Source organism: Thunnus thynnus, chromosome 7, assembly GCF_963924715.1.
Source record: "Thunnus thynnus chromosome 7, fThuThy2.1, whole genome shotgun sequence".
Classification (NCBI taxonomy): domain Eukaryota; kingdom Metazoa; phylum Chordata; class Actinopteri; order Scombriformes; family Scombridae; genus Thunnus; species Thunnus thynnus.
In genome coordinates, this window is record NC_089523.1 from 30,618,459 (window position 1) to 30,632,621 (window position 14,163).

The 14,163-nt window shown below is 48.0% G+C and overlaps 23 non-coding genes across 23 annotated transcripts; 14 read left to right on the forward strand and 9 right to left on the reverse strand.

Annotated features, from left to right (window-relative positions):
• Nucleotides 1-51: 51 nt before the first annotated feature.
• On the reverse strand, nucleotides 52-124 carry trnaa-agc (transfer RNA alanine (anticodon AGC)). Its single transcript has one exon. It is a non-coding gene; the product is annotated as a tRNA-Ala (tRNA).
• A 112-nt stretch (nucleotides 125-236) lies between these two features.
• Nucleotides 237-310, forward strand: trnai-aau (transfer RNA isoleucine (anticodon AAU)). Its single transcript has one exon. It is a non-coding gene; the product is annotated as a tRNA-Ile (tRNA).
• Nucleotides 311-534: 224 nt separating this feature from the next.
• Nucleotides 535-607, forward strand: trnar-ucg (transfer RNA arginine (anticodon UCG)). Its single transcript has one exon. It is a non-coding gene; the product is annotated as a tRNA-Arg (tRNA).
• A 904-nt stretch (nucleotides 608-1,511) lies between these two features.
• Nucleotides 1,512-1,584, reverse strand: trnaa-agc (transfer RNA alanine (anticodon AGC)). The gene has a single exon. It is a non-coding gene; the product is annotated as a tRNA-Ala (tRNA).
• Nucleotides 1,585-1,696: 112 nt separating this feature from the next.
• On the forward strand, nucleotides 1,697-1,770 carry trnai-aau (transfer RNA isoleucine (anticodon AAU)). Its single transcript has one exon. It is a non-coding gene; the product is annotated as a tRNA-Ile (tRNA).
• Nucleotides 1,771-2,962: 1,192 nt separating this feature from the next.
• trnaa-agc (transfer RNA alanine (anticodon AGC)) lies at nucleotides 2,963-3,035 on the reverse strand. The gene has a single exon. It is a non-coding gene; the product is annotated as a tRNA-Ala (tRNA).
• A 112-nt stretch (nucleotides 3,036-3,147) lies between these two features.
• On the forward strand, nucleotides 3,148-3,221 carry trnai-aau (transfer RNA isoleucine (anticodon AAU)). Its single transcript has one exon. It is a non-coding gene; the product is annotated as a tRNA-Ile (tRNA).
• A 224-nt stretch (nucleotides 3,222-3,445) lies between these two features.
• Nucleotides 3,446-3,518, forward strand: trnar-ucg (transfer RNA arginine (anticodon UCG)). The gene has a single exon. It is a non-coding gene; the product is annotated as a tRNA-Arg (tRNA).
• A 905-nt stretch (nucleotides 3,519-4,423) lies between these two features.
• On the reverse strand, nucleotides 4,424-4,496 carry trnaa-agc (transfer RNA alanine (anticodon AGC)). Its single transcript has one exon. It is a non-coding gene; the product is annotated as a tRNA-Ala (tRNA).
• Nucleotides 4,497-4,608: 112 nt separating this feature from the next.
• trnai-aau (transfer RNA isoleucine (anticodon AAU)) lies at nucleotides 4,609-4,682 on the forward strand. The gene has a single exon. It is a non-coding gene; the product is annotated as a tRNA-Ile (tRNA).
• Nucleotides 4,683-4,906: 224 nt separating this feature from the next.
• Nucleotides 4,907-4,979, forward strand: trnar-ucg (transfer RNA arginine (anticodon UCG)). Its single transcript has one exon. It is a non-coding gene; the product is annotated as a tRNA-Arg (tRNA).
• A 904-nt stretch (nucleotides 4,980-5,883) lies between these two features.
• trnaa-agc (transfer RNA alanine (anticodon AGC)) lies at nucleotides 5,884-5,956 on the reverse strand. Its single transcript has one exon. It is a non-coding gene; the product is annotated as a tRNA-Ala (tRNA).
• Nucleotides 5,957-6,068: 112 nt separating this feature from the next.
• Nucleotides 6,069-6,142, forward strand: trnai-aau (transfer RNA isoleucine (anticodon AAU)). The gene has a single exon. It is a non-coding gene; the product is annotated as a tRNA-Ile (tRNA).
• Nucleotides 6,143-7,334: 1,192 nt separating this feature from the next.
• trnaa-agc (transfer RNA alanine (anticodon AGC)) lies at nucleotides 7,335-7,407 on the reverse strand. The gene has a single exon. It is a non-coding gene; the product is annotated as a tRNA-Ala (tRNA).
• A 112-nt stretch (nucleotides 7,408-7,519) lies between these two features.
• trnai-aau (transfer RNA isoleucine (anticodon AAU)) lies at nucleotides 7,520-7,593 on the forward strand. The gene has a single exon. It is a non-coding gene; the product is annotated as a tRNA-Ile (tRNA).
• A 1,377-nt stretch (nucleotides 7,594-8,970) lies between these two features.
• Nucleotides 8,971-9,044, forward strand: trnai-aau (transfer RNA isoleucine (anticodon AAU)). The gene has a single exon. It is a non-coding gene; the product is annotated as a tRNA-Ile (tRNA).
• A 1,191-nt stretch (nucleotides 9,045-10,235) lies between these two features.
• trnaa-agc (transfer RNA alanine (anticodon AGC)) lies at nucleotides 10,236-10,308 on the reverse strand. Its single transcript has one exon. It is a non-coding gene; the product is annotated as a tRNA-Ala (tRNA).
• Nucleotides 10,309-10,420: 112 nt separating this feature from the next.
• trnai-aau (transfer RNA isoleucine (anticodon AAU)) lies at nucleotides 10,421-10,494 on the forward strand. Its single transcript has one exon. It is a non-coding gene; the product is annotated as a tRNA-Ile (tRNA).
• Nucleotides 10,495-11,686: 1,192 nt separating this feature from the next.
• On the reverse strand, nucleotides 11,687-11,759 carry trnaa-agc (transfer RNA alanine (anticodon AGC)). The gene has a single exon. It is a non-coding gene; the product is annotated as a tRNA-Ala (tRNA).
• A 112-nt stretch (nucleotides 11,760-11,871) lies between these two features.
• trnai-aau (transfer RNA isoleucine (anticodon AAU)) lies at nucleotides 11,872-11,945 on the forward strand. The gene has a single exon. It is a non-coding gene; the product is annotated as a tRNA-Ile (tRNA).
• A 224-nt stretch (nucleotides 11,946-12,169) lies between these two features.
• trnar-ucg (transfer RNA arginine (anticodon UCG)) lies at nucleotides 12,170-12,242 on the forward strand. Its single transcript has one exon. It is a non-coding gene; the product is annotated as a tRNA-Arg (tRNA).
• An 892-nt stretch (nucleotides 12,243-13,134) lies between these two features.
• On the reverse strand, nucleotides 13,135-13,207 carry trnaa-agc (transfer RNA alanine (anticodon AGC)). Its single transcript has one exon. It is a non-coding gene; the product is annotated as a tRNA-Ala (tRNA).
• Nucleotides 13,208-13,319: 112 nt separating this feature from the next.
• trnai-aau (transfer RNA isoleucine (anticodon AAU)) lies at nucleotides 13,320-13,393 on the forward strand. The gene has a single exon. It is a non-coding gene; the product is annotated as a tRNA-Ile (tRNA).
• Nucleotides 13,394-14,163: the final 770 nt, after the last annotated feature.

Genomic DNA, 14,163 nt, shown 5'->3' on the forward strand with positions numbered 1-14,163 from the left:
CTCCAAACAAAAAGCAGTGGATGCTGTCTGGCTCCACAGAAAAGAAGGTAATGGAGAATGCGGGCATCGATCCCGCTACCTCTCGCATGCTAAGCGAGCGCTCTACCATTTGAGCTAATTCCCCTCTTAAAGATGATTACGAGAGAGGTGCCAACAGCTCGCAAAATACTCGAAAGCAATTGCTTCCCTGTCTTTGTATAAGGGACGTGGTTGTAAGAGGACTCTCAGCAGCAGCAGGCCAGTTAGCTCAGCTGGTTAGAGCGTGGTGCTAATAACGCCAAGGTCACAGGTTCGATCCCTGTACTGGCCAGGAACTGTTGTTGTAAAGGCACAAGTCCTTGCGCCGCCTACAGATGGAAAGAAAGTTGATGTAAACCTCCCACTGTTCCCAAGCCATGGGTTGACCAACAGCGCCACATTGTCTCACACGTGTATCCCATGAAGGCGAAGGCTTCACGTCCAAAGTCCAGCTCCTTCTTACTCTAGACTACTACCAACGTAGCCCCGTTGAAATGTACTCGTCCCTGTCCACGTGACCACGTGGCCTAAAGGACAAGGCGTCTGACTTCGGATCAGAAGATTGAGGGTTCGAATCCCTTCGTGGTTGGATGCCCCCACTTCTGTCGGATTCCCGTATGTGTCTGTTGAGTAAAGAAAATCCCCATGAGAGGCTGTGAACATTGGACATCAAGCAATGCGACGTGGCTGACTATGGGTCAAAACTACTAGCGGTCACAGAGATGCAGGAGATTACAAAAGGTGTGTGGTGAAAGCTTTAGGAACTTAGAGGAAATATGTGTTCTCTGTCATCAACATTTGTGTCAGAGGGTGTCCCCGTAAGAATTCGGCACCCTTGCTCTGCTTATTATGAGCACAATCGGCAGGAGTAACGCTCTGGAGGAATCCTGCTTTACGTCAGTTCCTTCGAATCAAGGCATTGTGTGTTTCATGCCATGAAGATTTGGATGCACAGCGTTGACTTCACGATGCTGCGACATTGACTTTCAGGGCAAAGACCCATTTTACACCAAAGAAGAAACGGGAATGGAGAATGCGGGCGTCGATCCCGCTGCCTCTCACATGCAAAGCGAGCGCTCTACCATTTGAGCTAATTCCCCTCTGGAGGTGCCACCTGGGGAAGTATTCACCAGGTGCTGAAGATTTCCAATGAAGTTAGTGACTGGTTTTCCCCATTGACATACTGTATGTCTCGTGCAGTATTTTCCTGAGAAGTTCTTGGCCACGCCCGTTGGCTCAGAGGACTAAAGCGTAGAGTTAGGTTCACCAACTGTGAGCATTCAAAGTTTTCAACCAGATGATTATGAAAAGGCAAAAGCTGCCTGAGAACAGAAGGTAAATGTCCTCCAGAAGGTCAGGCATAGTTATGTTCCTCATCAAGAAAGTATCGTGGTGACACAACACAATATCCTTTTATAATGGCGTGATTGTGGGACATCAGCCTCCAAACAAAAAGCAGTGGATGCTGTCTGGCTCCACAGAAAAGAAGGTAATGGAGAATGCGGGCATCGATCCCGCTACCTCTCGCATGCTAAGCGAGCGCTCTACCATTTGAGCTAATTCCCCTCTTAAAGACGATTACGAGAGAGGTGCCAACAGCTCGCAAAATACTCGAAAGCAATTGCTTCCCTGTCTTTGTATAAGGGACGTGGTTGTAAGAGGACTCTCAGCAGCAGCAGGCCAGTTAGCTCAGCTGGTTAGAGCGTGGTGCTAATAACGCCAAGGTCACAGGTTCGATCCCTGTACTGGCCAGGAACTGTTGTTGTAAAGGCACAAGTCCTTGCGCCGCCTACAGATGGAAAGAAAGTTGATGTAAACCTCCCACTGTTCCCAAGCCATGGGTTGACCAACAGCGCCACATTATCTCACACGTGTATCCCATGAAGGCGAAAGCTTCACGTCCAAAGTCCAGCTCCTTCTTACTCTAGACTACTACCAACGTAGCCCCGTTGAAATGTACTCGTCCCTGTCCACGTGACCACGTGGCCTAAAGGACAAGGCGTCTGACTTCGGATCAGAAGATTGAGGGCTCGGATCCCTTCGTGGTTGGATGCCCCCACTTCTGTCGGATTCCCGTATGTGTCTGTTGAGTAAAGAAAATCCCCATGAGAGGCTGTGAACATTGGACATCAAGCAATGCGACGTGGCTGACTATGGGTCAAAACTACTAGCGGTCACAGAGATTACAAAAGGTGTGTGGTGAAAGCTTTAGGAACTTAGAGGAAATATGTGTTCTCTGTCATCAACATTTGTGTCAGAGGGTGTCCCCGTAAGAATTCGGCACCCTTGCTCTGCTTATTATGAGCACAATCGGCAGGAGTAACGCTCTGGAGGAATCCTGCTTTACGTCAGTTCCTTCGAATCAAGGCATTGTGTGTTTCCTGCCATGAAGATTTGGATGCACAGCGTTGACTTCACGATGCTGTGACATTGACTTTCAGGGCAAAGACCCATTTTACACCAAAGAAGAAACGGGAATGGAGAATGCGGGCGTCGATCCCGCTGCCTCTCACATGCAAAGCGAGCGCTCTACCATTTGAGCTAATTCCCCTCTGGAGGTGCCACCTGGGGAAGTATTCACCAGGTGCTGAAGATTTCCAATGAAGTTAGTGACTGGTTTTCCCCATTGACATACTGTATGTCTCGTGCAGTATTTTCCTGAGAAGTTCTTGGCCACGCCCGTGGGCTCAGAGGACTAAAGCGTAGAGTTAGGTTCACCAACTGTGAGCATTCAAAGTTTTCAACCAGATGATTATGAAAAGGCAAAAGCTGCCTGAGAACAGAAGGTAAATGTCCTCCAGAAGGTCAGGCATAGTTATGTTCCTCATCAAGAAAGTATCGTGGTGACACAACACAATATCCTTTTGTAATGGCGTGATTGTGGGACATCAGCCTCCAAACAAAAAGCAGTGGATGCTGTCTGGCTCCACAGAAAAGAAGGTAATGGAGAATGCGGGCATCGATCCCGCTACCTCTCGCATGCTAAGCGAGCGCTCTACCATTTGAGCTAATTCCCCTCTTAAAGACGATTACGAGAGAGGTGCCAACAGCTCGCAAAATACTCGAAAGCAATTGCTTCCCTGTCTTTGTATAAGGGACGTGGTTGTAAGAGGACTCTCAGCAGCAGCAGGCCAGTTAGCTCAGCTGGTTAGAGCGTGGTGCTAATAACGCCAAGGTCACAGGTTCGATCCCTGTACTGGCCAGGAACTGTTGTTGTAAAGGCACAAGTCCTTGCGCCGCCTACAGATGGAAAGAAAGTTGATGTAAACCTCCCACTGTTCCCAAGCCATGGGTTGACCAACAGCGCCACATTGTCTCACACGTGTATCCCATGAAGGCGAAGGCTTCACGTCCAAAGTCCAGCTCCTTCTTACTCTAGACTACTACCAACGTAGCCCCGTTGAAATGTACTCGTCCCTGTCCACGTGACCACGTGGCCTAAAGGACAAGGCGTCTGACTTCGGATCAGAAGATTGAGGGTTCGAATCCCTTCGTGGTTGGATGCCCCCACTTCTGTCGGATTCCCGTATGTGTCTGTTGAGTAAAGAAAATCCCCATGAGAGGCTGTGAACATTGGACATCAAGCAATGCGACGTGGCTGACTATGGGTCAAAACTACTAGCGGTCACAGAGATGCAGGAGATTACAAAAGGTGTGTGGTGAAAGCTTTAGGAACTTAAGAGGAAATATGTGTTCTCTGTCATCAACATTTGTGTCAGAGGGTGTCCCCGTAAGAATTCGGCACCCTTGCTCTGCTTATTATGAGCACAATCGGCAGGAGTAACGCTCTGGAGGAATCCTGCTTTACGTCAGTTCCTTCGAATCAAGGCATTGTGTGTTTCCTGCCATGAAGATTTGGATGCACAGCGTTGACTTCACGATGCTGCGACATTGACTTTAAGGGCAAAGACCCATTTTACACCAAAGAAGAAACGGGAATGGAGAATGCGGGCGTCGATCCCGCTGCCTCTCACATGCAAAGCGAGCGCTCTACCATTTGAGCTAATTCCCCTCTGGAGGTGCCACCTGGGGAAGTATTCACCAGGTGCTGAAGATTTCCAATGAAGTTAGTGACTGGTTTTCCCCATTGACATACTGTATGTCTCGTGCAGTATTTTCCTGAGAAGTTCTTGGCCACGCCCGTGGGCTCAGAGGACTAAAGCGTAGAGTTAGGTTCACCAACTGTGAGCATTCAAAGTTTTCAACCAGATGATTATGAAAAGGCAAAAGCTGCCTGAGAACAGAAGGTAAATGTCCTCCAGAAGGTCAGGCATAGTTATGTTCCTCATCAAGAAAGTATCGTGGTGACACAACACAATATCCTTTTGTAATGGCGTGATTGTGGGACATCAGCCTCCAAACAAAAAGCAGTGGATGCTGTCTGGCTCCACAGAAAAGAAGGTAATGGAGAATGCGGGCATCGATCCCGCTACCTCTCGCATGCTAAGCGAGCGCTCTACCATTTGAGCTAATTCCCCTCTTAAAGATGATTACGAGAGAGGTGCCAACAGCTCGCAAAATACTCGAAAGCAATTGCTTCCCTGTCTTTGTATAAGGGACGTGGTTGTAAGAGGACTCTCAGCAGCAGCAGGCCAGTTAGCTCAGCTGGTTAGAGCGTGGTGCTAATAACGCCAAGGTCACAGGTTCGATCCCTGTACTGGCCAGGAACTGTTGTTGTAAAGGCACAAGTCCTTGCGCCGCCTACAGATGGAAAGAAAGTTGATGTAAACCTCCCACTGTTCCCAAGCCATGGGTTGACCAACAGCGCCACATTGTCTCACACGTGTATCCCATGAAGGCGAAGGCTTCACGTCCAAAGTCCAGCTCCTTCTTACTCTAGACTACTACCAACGTAGCCCCGTTGAAATGTACTCGTCCCTGTCCACGTGACCACGTGGCCTAAAGGACAAGGCGTCTGACTTCGGATCAGAAGATTGAGGGTTCGAATCCCTTCGTGGTTGGATGCCCCCACTTCTGTCGGATTCCCGTATGTGTCTGTTGAGTAAAGAAAATCCCCATGAGAGGCTGTGAACATTGGACATCAAGCAATGCGACGTGGCTGACTATGGGTCAAAACTACTAGCGGTCACAGAGATGCAGGAGATTACAAAAGGTGTGTGGTGAAAGCTTTAGGAACTTAGAGGAAATATGTGTTCTCTGTCATCAACATTTGTGTCAGAGGGTGTCCCCGTAAGAATTCGGCACCCTTGCTCTGCTTATTATGAGCACAATCGGCAGGAGTAACGCTCTGGAGGAATCCTGCTTTACGTCAGTTCCTTCGAATCAAGGCATTGTGTGTTTCATGCCATGAAGATTTGGATGCACAGCGTTGACTTCACGATGCTGCGACATTGACTTTCAGGGCAAAGACCCATTTTACACCAAAGAAGAAACGGGAATGGAGAATGCGGGCGTCGATCCCGCTGCCTCTCACATGCAAAGCGAGCGCTCTACCATTTGAGCTAATTCCCCTCTGGAGGTGCCACCTGGGGAAGTATTCACCAGGTGCTGAAGATTTCCAATGAAGTTAGTGACTGGTTTTCCCCATTGACATACTGTATGTCTCGTGCAGTATTTTCCTGAGAAGTTCTTGGCCACGCCCGTTGGCTCAGAGGACTAAAGCGTAGAGTTAGGTTCACCAACTGTGAGCATTCAAAGTTTTCAACCAGATGATTATGAAAAGGCAAAAGCTGCCTGAGAACAGAAGGTAAATGTCCTCCAGAAGGTCAGGCATAGTTATGTTCCTCATCAAGAAAGTATCGTGGTGACACAACACAATATCCTTTTATAATGGCGTGATTGTGGGACATCAGCCTCCAAACAAAAAGCAGTGGATGCTGTCTGGCTCCACAGAAAAGAAGGTAATGGAGAATGCGGGCATCGATCCCGCTACCTCTCGCATGCTAAGCGAGCGCTCTACCATTTGAGCTAATTCCCCTCTTAAAGACGATTACGAGAGAGGTGCCAACAGCTCGCAAAATACTCGAAAGCAATTGCTTCCCTGTCTTTGTATAAGGGACGTGGTTGTAAGAGGACTCTCAGCAGCAGCAGGCCAGTTAGCTCAGCTGGTTAGAGCGTGGTGCTAATAACGCCAAGGTCACAGGTTCGATCCCTGTACTGGCCAGGAACTGTTGTTGTAAAGGCACAAGTCCTTGCGCCGCCTACAGATGGAAAGAAAGTTGATGTAAACCTCCCACTGTTCCCAAGCCATGGGTTGACCAACAGCGCCACATTATCTCACACGTGTATCCCATGAAGGCGAAAGCTTCACGTCCAAAGTCCAGCTCCTTCTTACTCTAGACTACTACCAACGTAGCCCCGTTGAAATGTACTCGTCCCTGTCCACGTGACCACGTGGCCTAAAGGACAAGGCGTCTGACTTCGGATCAGAAGATTGAGGGCTCGGATCCCTTCGTGGTTGGATGCCCCCACTTCTGTCGGATTCCCGTATGTGTCTGTTGAGTAAAGAAAATCCCCATGAGAGGCTGTGAACATTGGACATCAAGCAATGCGACGTGGCTGACTATGGGTCAAAACTACTAGCGGTCACAGAGATTACAAAAGGTGTGTGGTGAAAGCTTTAGGAACTTAGAGGAAATATGTGTTCTCTGTCATCAACATTTGTGTCAGAGGGTGTCCCCGTAAGAATTCGGCACCCTTGCTCTGCTTATTATGAGCACAATCGGCAGGAGTAACGCTCTGGAGGAATCCTGCTTTACGTCAGTTCCTTCGAATCAAGGCATTGTGTGTTTCCTGCCATGAAGATTTGGATGCACAGCGTTGACTTCACGATGCTGTGACATTGACTTTCAGGGCAAAGACCCATTTTACACCAAAGAAGAAACGGGAATGGAGAATGCGGGCGTCGATCCCGCTGCCTCTCACATGCAAAGCGAGCGCTCTACCATTTGAGCTAATTCCCCTCTGGAGGTGCCACCTGGGGAAGTATTCACCAGGTGCTGAAGATTTCCAATGAAGTTAGTGACTGGTTTTCCCCATTGACATACTGTATGTCTCGTGCAGTATTTTCCTGAGAAGTTCTTGGCCACGCCCGTGGGCTCAGAGGACTAAAGCGTAGAGTTAGGTTCACCAACTGTGAGCATTCAAAGTTTTCAACCAGATGATTATGAAAAGGCAAAAGCTGCCTGAGAACAGAAGGTAAATGTCCTCCAGAAGGTCAGGCATAGTTATGTTCCTCATCAAGAAAGTATCGTGGTGACACAACACAATATCCTTTTGTAATGGCGTGATTGTGGGACATCAGCCTCCAAACAAAAAGCAGTGGATGCTGTCTGGCTCCACAGAAAAGAAGGTAATGGAGAATGCGGGCATCGATCCCGCTACCTCTCGCATGCTAAGCGAGCGCTCTACCATTTGAGCTAATTCCCCTCTTAAAGACGATTACGAGAGAGGTGCCAACAGCTCGCAAAATGCTCGAAAGCAATTCCTTCCCTGTCTTTGTATAAGGGACGTGGTTGTAAGAGGACTCTCAGCAGCAGCAGGCCAGTTAGCTCAGCTGGTTAGAGCGTGGTGCTAATAACGCCAAGGTCACAGGTTCGATCCCTGTACTGGCCAGGAACTGTAGTTGTAAAGGCACAAGTCCTTGCGCCGCCTACAGATGGAAAGAAAGTTGATGTAAACCTCCCCCGGTCCACAAGCCATGGGTTGACCAACAGTGCCACATTGTCTCACACGTGTATCCCATGAAGGCGAAAGCTTCACGTCCAAAGTCCAGCTCCTTCTTACTCTAGACTACTACCAACGTAGCCCCGTTGAAATGTACTCGTCCCTGTCCACGTGACCACGTGGCCTAAAGGACAAGGCGTCTGACTTCGGATCAGAAGATTGAGGGCTCGGATCCCTTCGTGGTTGGATGCCCCCACTTCTGTCGGATTCCCGTATGTGTCTGTTGAGTAAAGAAAATCCCCATGAGAGGCTGTGAACATTGGACATCAAGCAATGCGACGTGGCTGACTATGGGTCAAAACTACTAGCGGTCACAGAGATTACAAAAGGTGTGTGGTGAAAGCTTTAGGAACTTAGAGGAAATATGTGTTCTCTGTCATCAACATTTGTGTCAGAGGGTGTCCCCGTAAGAATTCGGCACCCTTGCTCTGCTTATTATGAGCACAATCGGCAGGAGTAACGCTCTGGAGGAATCCTGCTTTACGTCAGTTCCTTCGAATCAAGGCATTGTGTGTTTCCTGCCATGAAGATTTGGATGCACAGCGTTGACTTCACGATGCTGCGACATTGACTTTCAGGGCAAAGACCCATTTTACACCAAAGAAGAAACGGGAATGGAGAATGCGGGCGTCGATCCCGCTGCCTCTCACATGCAAAGCGAGCGCTCTACCATTTGAGCTAATTCCCCTCTGGAGGTGCCACCTGGGGAAGTATTCACCAGGTGCTGAAGATTTCCAATGAAGTTAGTGACTGGTTTTCCCCATTGACATACTGTATGTCTCGTGCAGTATTTTCCTGAGAAGTTCTTGGCCACGCCCGTTGGCTCAGAGGACTAAAGCGTAGAGTTAGGTTCACCAACTGTGAGCATTCAAAGTTTTCAACCAGATGATTATGAAAAGGCAAAAGCTGCCTGAGAACAGAAGGTAAATGTCCTCCAGAAGGTCAGGCATAGTTATGTTCCTCATCAAGAAAGTATCGTGGTGACACAACACAATATCCTTTTATAATGGCGTGATTGTGGGACATCAGCCTCCAAACAAAAAGCAGTGGATGCTGTCTGGCTCCACAGAAAAGAAGGTAATGGAGAATGCGGGCATCGATCCCGCTACCTCTCGCATGCTAAGCGAGCGCTTTACCATTTGAGCTAATTCCCCTCTTAAAGACGATTACGAGAGAGGTGCCAACAGCTCGCAAAATACTCGAAAGCAATTGCTTCCCTGTCTTTGTATAAGGGACGTGGTTGTAAGAGGACTCTCAGCAGCAGCAGGCCAGTTAGCTCAGCTGGTTAGAGCGTGGTGCTAATAACGCCAAGGTCACAGGTTCGATCCCTGTACTGGCCAGGAACTGTTGTTGTAAAGGCACAAGTCCTTGCGCCGCCTACAGATGGAAAGAAAGTTGATGTAAACCTCCCACTGTTCCCAAGCCATGGGTTGACCAACAGCGCCACATTGTCTCACACGTGTATCCCATGAAGGCGAAAGCTTCACGTCCAAAGTCCAGCTCCTTCTTACTCTAGACTACTACCAACGTAGCCCCGTTGAAATGTACTCGTCCCTGTCCACGTGACCACGTGGCCTAAAGGACAAGGCGTCTGACTTCGGATCAGAAGATTGAGGGCTCGGATCCCTTCGTGGTTGGATGCCCCCACTTCTGTCGGATTCCCGTATGTGTCTGTTGAGTAAAGAAAATCCCCATGAGAGGCTGTGAACATTGGACATCAAGCAATGCGACGTGGCTGACTATGGGTCAAAACTACTAGCGGTCACAGAGATTACAAAAGGTGTGTGGTGAAAGCTTTAGGAACTTAGAGGAAATATGTGTTCTCTGTCATCAACATTTGTGTCAGAGGGTGTCCCCGTAAGAATTCGGCACCCTTGCTCTGCTTATTATGAGCACAATCGGCAGGAGTAACGCTCTGGAGGAATCCTGCTTTACGTCAGTTCCTTCGAATCAAGGCATTGTGTGTTTCCTGCCATGAAGATTTGGATGCACAGCGTTGACTTCACGATGCTGCGACATTGACTTTCAGGGCAAAGACCCATTTTACACCAAAGAAGAAACGGGAATGGAGAATGCGGGCGTCGATCCCGCTGCCTCTCACATGCAAAGCGAGCGCTCTACCATTTGAGCTAATTCCCCTCTGGAGGTGCCACCTGGGGAAGTATTCACCAGGTGCTGAAGATTTCCAATGAAGTTAGTGACTGGTTTTCCCCATTGACATACTGTATGTCTCGTGCAGTATTTTCCTGAGAAGTTCTTGGCCACGCCCGTGGGCTCAGAGGACTAAAGCGTAGAGTTAGGTTCACCAACTGTGAGCATTCAAAGTTTTCAACCAGATGATTATGAAAAGGCAAAGCTGCCTGAGAACAGAAGGTAAATGTCCTCCAGAAGGTCAGGCATAGTTATGTTCCTCATCAAGAAAGTATCGTGGTGACACAACACAATATCCTTTTGTAATGGCGTGATTGTGGGACATCAGCCTCCAAACAAAAAGCAGTGGATGCTGTCTGGCTCCACAGAAAAGAAGGTAATGGAGAATGCGGGCATCGATCCCGCTACCTCTCGCATGCTAAGCGAGCGCTCTACCATTTGAGCTAATTCCCCTCTTAAAGACGATTACGAGAGAGGTGCCAACAGCTCGCAAAATACTCGAAAGCAATTGCTTCCCTGTCTTTGTATAAGGGACGTGGTTGTAAGAGGACTCTCAGCAGCAGCAGGCCAGTTAGCTCAGCTGGTTAGAGCGAGGTGCTAATAACGCCAAGGTCACAGGTTCGATCCCTGTACTGGCCAGGAACTGTTGTTGTAAAGGCACAAGTCCTTGCGCCGCCTACAGATGGAAAGAAAGTTGATGTAAACCTCCCCCGGTCCACAAGCCATGGGTTGACCAACAGTGCCACATTGTCTCACACGTGTATCCCATGAAGGCGAAAGCTTCACGTCCAAAGTCCAGCTCCTTCTTACTCTAGACTACTACCAACGTAGCCCCGTTGAAATGTACTCGTCCCTGTCCACGTGACCACGTGGCCTAAAGGACAAGGCGTCTGACTTCGGATCAGAAGATTGAGGGTTCGGATCCCTTCGTGGTTGGATGCCCCCACTTCTGTCGGATTCCTGTATGTGTCTGTTGAGTAAAGAAAATCCCCATGAGAGGCTGTGAACATTGGACATCAAGCAATGCGATGTGGCTGACTATGGGTCAAAACTACTAGCGGTCACAGAGATTACAAAAGGTGTGTGGTGAAAGCTTTAGGAACTTAGAGGAAATATGTGTTCTCTGTCATCAACATTTGTGTCAGAGGGTGTCCCCGTAAGAATTCGGCACCCTTGCTCTGCTTATTATGAGCACAATCGGCAGGAGTAACGCTCTGGAGGAATCCTGCTTTACGTCAGTTCCTTCGAATCAAGGCATTGTGTGTTTCCTGCCATGAAGCTTCGGATGCACAGCGTTGACTTCACGATGCTGCGACATTGACTTTCAGGGCAAAGACCCATTTTACACCAAAGAAGAAACGGGAATGGAGAATGCGGGCGTCGATCCCGCTGCCTCTCACATGCAAAGCGAGCGCTCTACCATTTGAGCTAATTCCCCTCTGGAGGTGCCACCTGGGGAAGTATTCACCAGGTGCTGAAGATTTCCAATGAAGTTAGTGACTGGTTTTCCCCATTGACATACTGTATGTCTCGTGCAGTATTTTCCTGAGAAGTTCTTGGCCACGCCCGTGGGCTCAGAGGACTAAAGCGTAGAGTTAGGTTCACCAACTGTGAGCATTCAAAGTTTTCAACCAGATGATTATGAAAAGGCAAAAGCTGCCTGAGAACAGAAGGTAAATGTTCTCCAGAAGGTCAGGCATAGTTATGTTCCTCATCAAGAAAGTATCGTGGTGACACAACACAATATCCTTTTGTAATGGCGTGATTGTGGGACATCAGCCTCCAAACAAAAAGCAGTGGATGCTGTCTGGCTCCACAGAAAAGAAGGTAATGGAGAATGCGGGCATCGATCCCGCTACCTCTCGCATGCTAAGCGAGCGCTCTACCATTTGAGCTAATTCCCCTCTTAAAGACGATTACGAGAGAGGTGCCAACAGCTCGCAAAATACTCGAAAGCAATTGCTTCCCTGTCTTTGTATAAGGGACGTGGTTGTAAGAGGACTCTCAGCAGCAGCAGGCCAGTTAGCTCAGCTGGTTAGAGCGTGGTGCTAATAACGCCAAGGTCACAGGTTCGATCCCTGTACTGGCCAGGAACTGTTGTTGTAAAGGCACAAGTCCTTGCGCCGCCTACAGATGGAAAGAAAGTTGATGTAAACCTCCCACTGTTCCCAAGCCATGGGTTGACCAACAGCGCCACATTGTCTCACACGTGTATCCCATGAAGGCGAAAGCTTCACGTCCAAAGTCCAGCTCCTTCTTACTCTAGACTACTACCAACGTAGCCCCGTTGAAATGTACTCGTCCCTGTCCACGTGACCACGTGGCCTAAAGGACAAGGCTTCTGACTTCGGATCAGAAGATTGAGGGTTCGAATCCCTTCGTGGTTGGATGCCCCCACTTCTGTCGGATTCCCGTATGTGTCTGTTGAGTAAAGAAAATCCCCATGAGAGGCTGTGAACATTGGACATCAAGCAATGCGACGTGGCTGACTATGGGTCAAAACTACTAGCGGTCACAGAGATTACAAAAGGTGTGTGGTGAAAGCTTTAGGAACTTAGAGGAAATATGTGTTCTCTGTCATCAACATTTGTGTCAGAGGGTGTCCGCCTAAGAATTCGGCACCCTTGCTCTGCTTATTATGAGCACAATCGGCAGGAGTAACGCTCTGGAGGAATCCTGCTTTACGTCAGTTCCTTCGAATCAAGGCATTGTGTGTTTCCTGCCATGAAGATTTGGATGCACAGCGTTGACTTCACGATGCTGCGACATTGACTTTCAGGGCAAAGACCCATTTTACACCAAAGAAGAAACGGGAATGGAGAATGCGGGCGTCGATCCCGCTGCCTCTCACATGCAAAGCGAGCGCTCTACCATTTGAGCTAATTCCCCTCTGGAGGTGGCACCTCCAGAGGCGTATTCAGTATTCAGATTTCCAATGAAGTTAGTGACTGGTTTTCCCCATTGACATACTGTATGTCTCGTGCAGTATTTTCCTGAGAAGTTCTTGGCCACGCCCGTGGGCTCAGAGGACTAAAGCGTAGAGTTAGGTTCACCAACTGTGAGCATTCAAAGTTTTCAACCAGATGATTATGAAAAGGCAAAAGCTGCCTGAGAACAGAAGGTAAATGTCCTCCAGAAGGTCAGGCATAGTTATGTTTCTCATCAAGAAAGTATCGTGGTGACACAACACAATATCCTTTTGTAATGGCGTGATTGTGGGACATCAGCCTCCAAACAAAAAGCAGTGGATGCTGTCTGGCTCCACAGAAAAGAAGGTAATGGAGAATGCGGGCATCGATCCCGCTACCTCTCGCATGCTAAGCGAGCACTCTACCATTTGAGCTAATTCCCCTCTTAAAGATGATTACGAGAGAGGTGCCAACAGCTCGCAAAATACTCGAAAGCAATTGCTTCCCTGTCTTTGTATAAGGGACGTGGTTGTAAGAGGACTCTCAGCAGCAGCAGGCCAGTTAGCTCAGCTGGTTAGAGCGTGGTGCTAATAACGCCAAGGTCACAGGTTCGATCCCTGTACTGGCCAGGAACTGTTGTTGTAAAGGCACAAGTCCTTGCGCCGCCTACATATGGAAAGAAAGTTGATGTAAACCTCCCACTGTTCCCAACCCATGGGTTGACCAACAGTGCCACATTGAAGATTTCCAATGAAGTTAGTGACTAATATAGTACTTGGCTCTTTGCACATCCCTAAATACAAGTAGTCAAGTGGGATATAGCTTGACAACTCTGCCTTCCACTGCAACAGTGTTGGGGAAAGGGGCTTTCCAGCAATAAAGTATAAGATTACAGAATTTTCTTTGGTGGCAATCCCCAACATTAAAAATGACAAGTAGACAGAGACAAGGGTATTATATTGAGTTCTGAGCATAATGAAATAACAGGACATATTTCCTTCCAATAGGGGGTGAATTAACAACATGACCAAACAAACACAAGAAGGACATTTCTGAATGCATGACATTCAGTTTTAGTGGAGTATGTTCTATGCTGAGTCTTGAACTGTAAGAGCTAGTGCCTCCAATTGTATGAGCCAAAATGTACATTTGAACAAAATCAGTGTTTTCCTCAAGATCAACTACCCATTTTTTCTTAATAGAAAGGGTATCATCTTGATAAACCTGAATTAAGCTTCTTAATTGCAAGAATTGTGAGCTAAGTACATCATATTTTTCTTGGATCTGTTTAAATGAAAGAAGTTCTAAATTGTCATACAAGTTAGCAAAGAGAGGTTTCTAAGTTTATTAATGTTACATTTATGGCTGATTTTGCTTTATTGTAAAAACGTGTACTGTT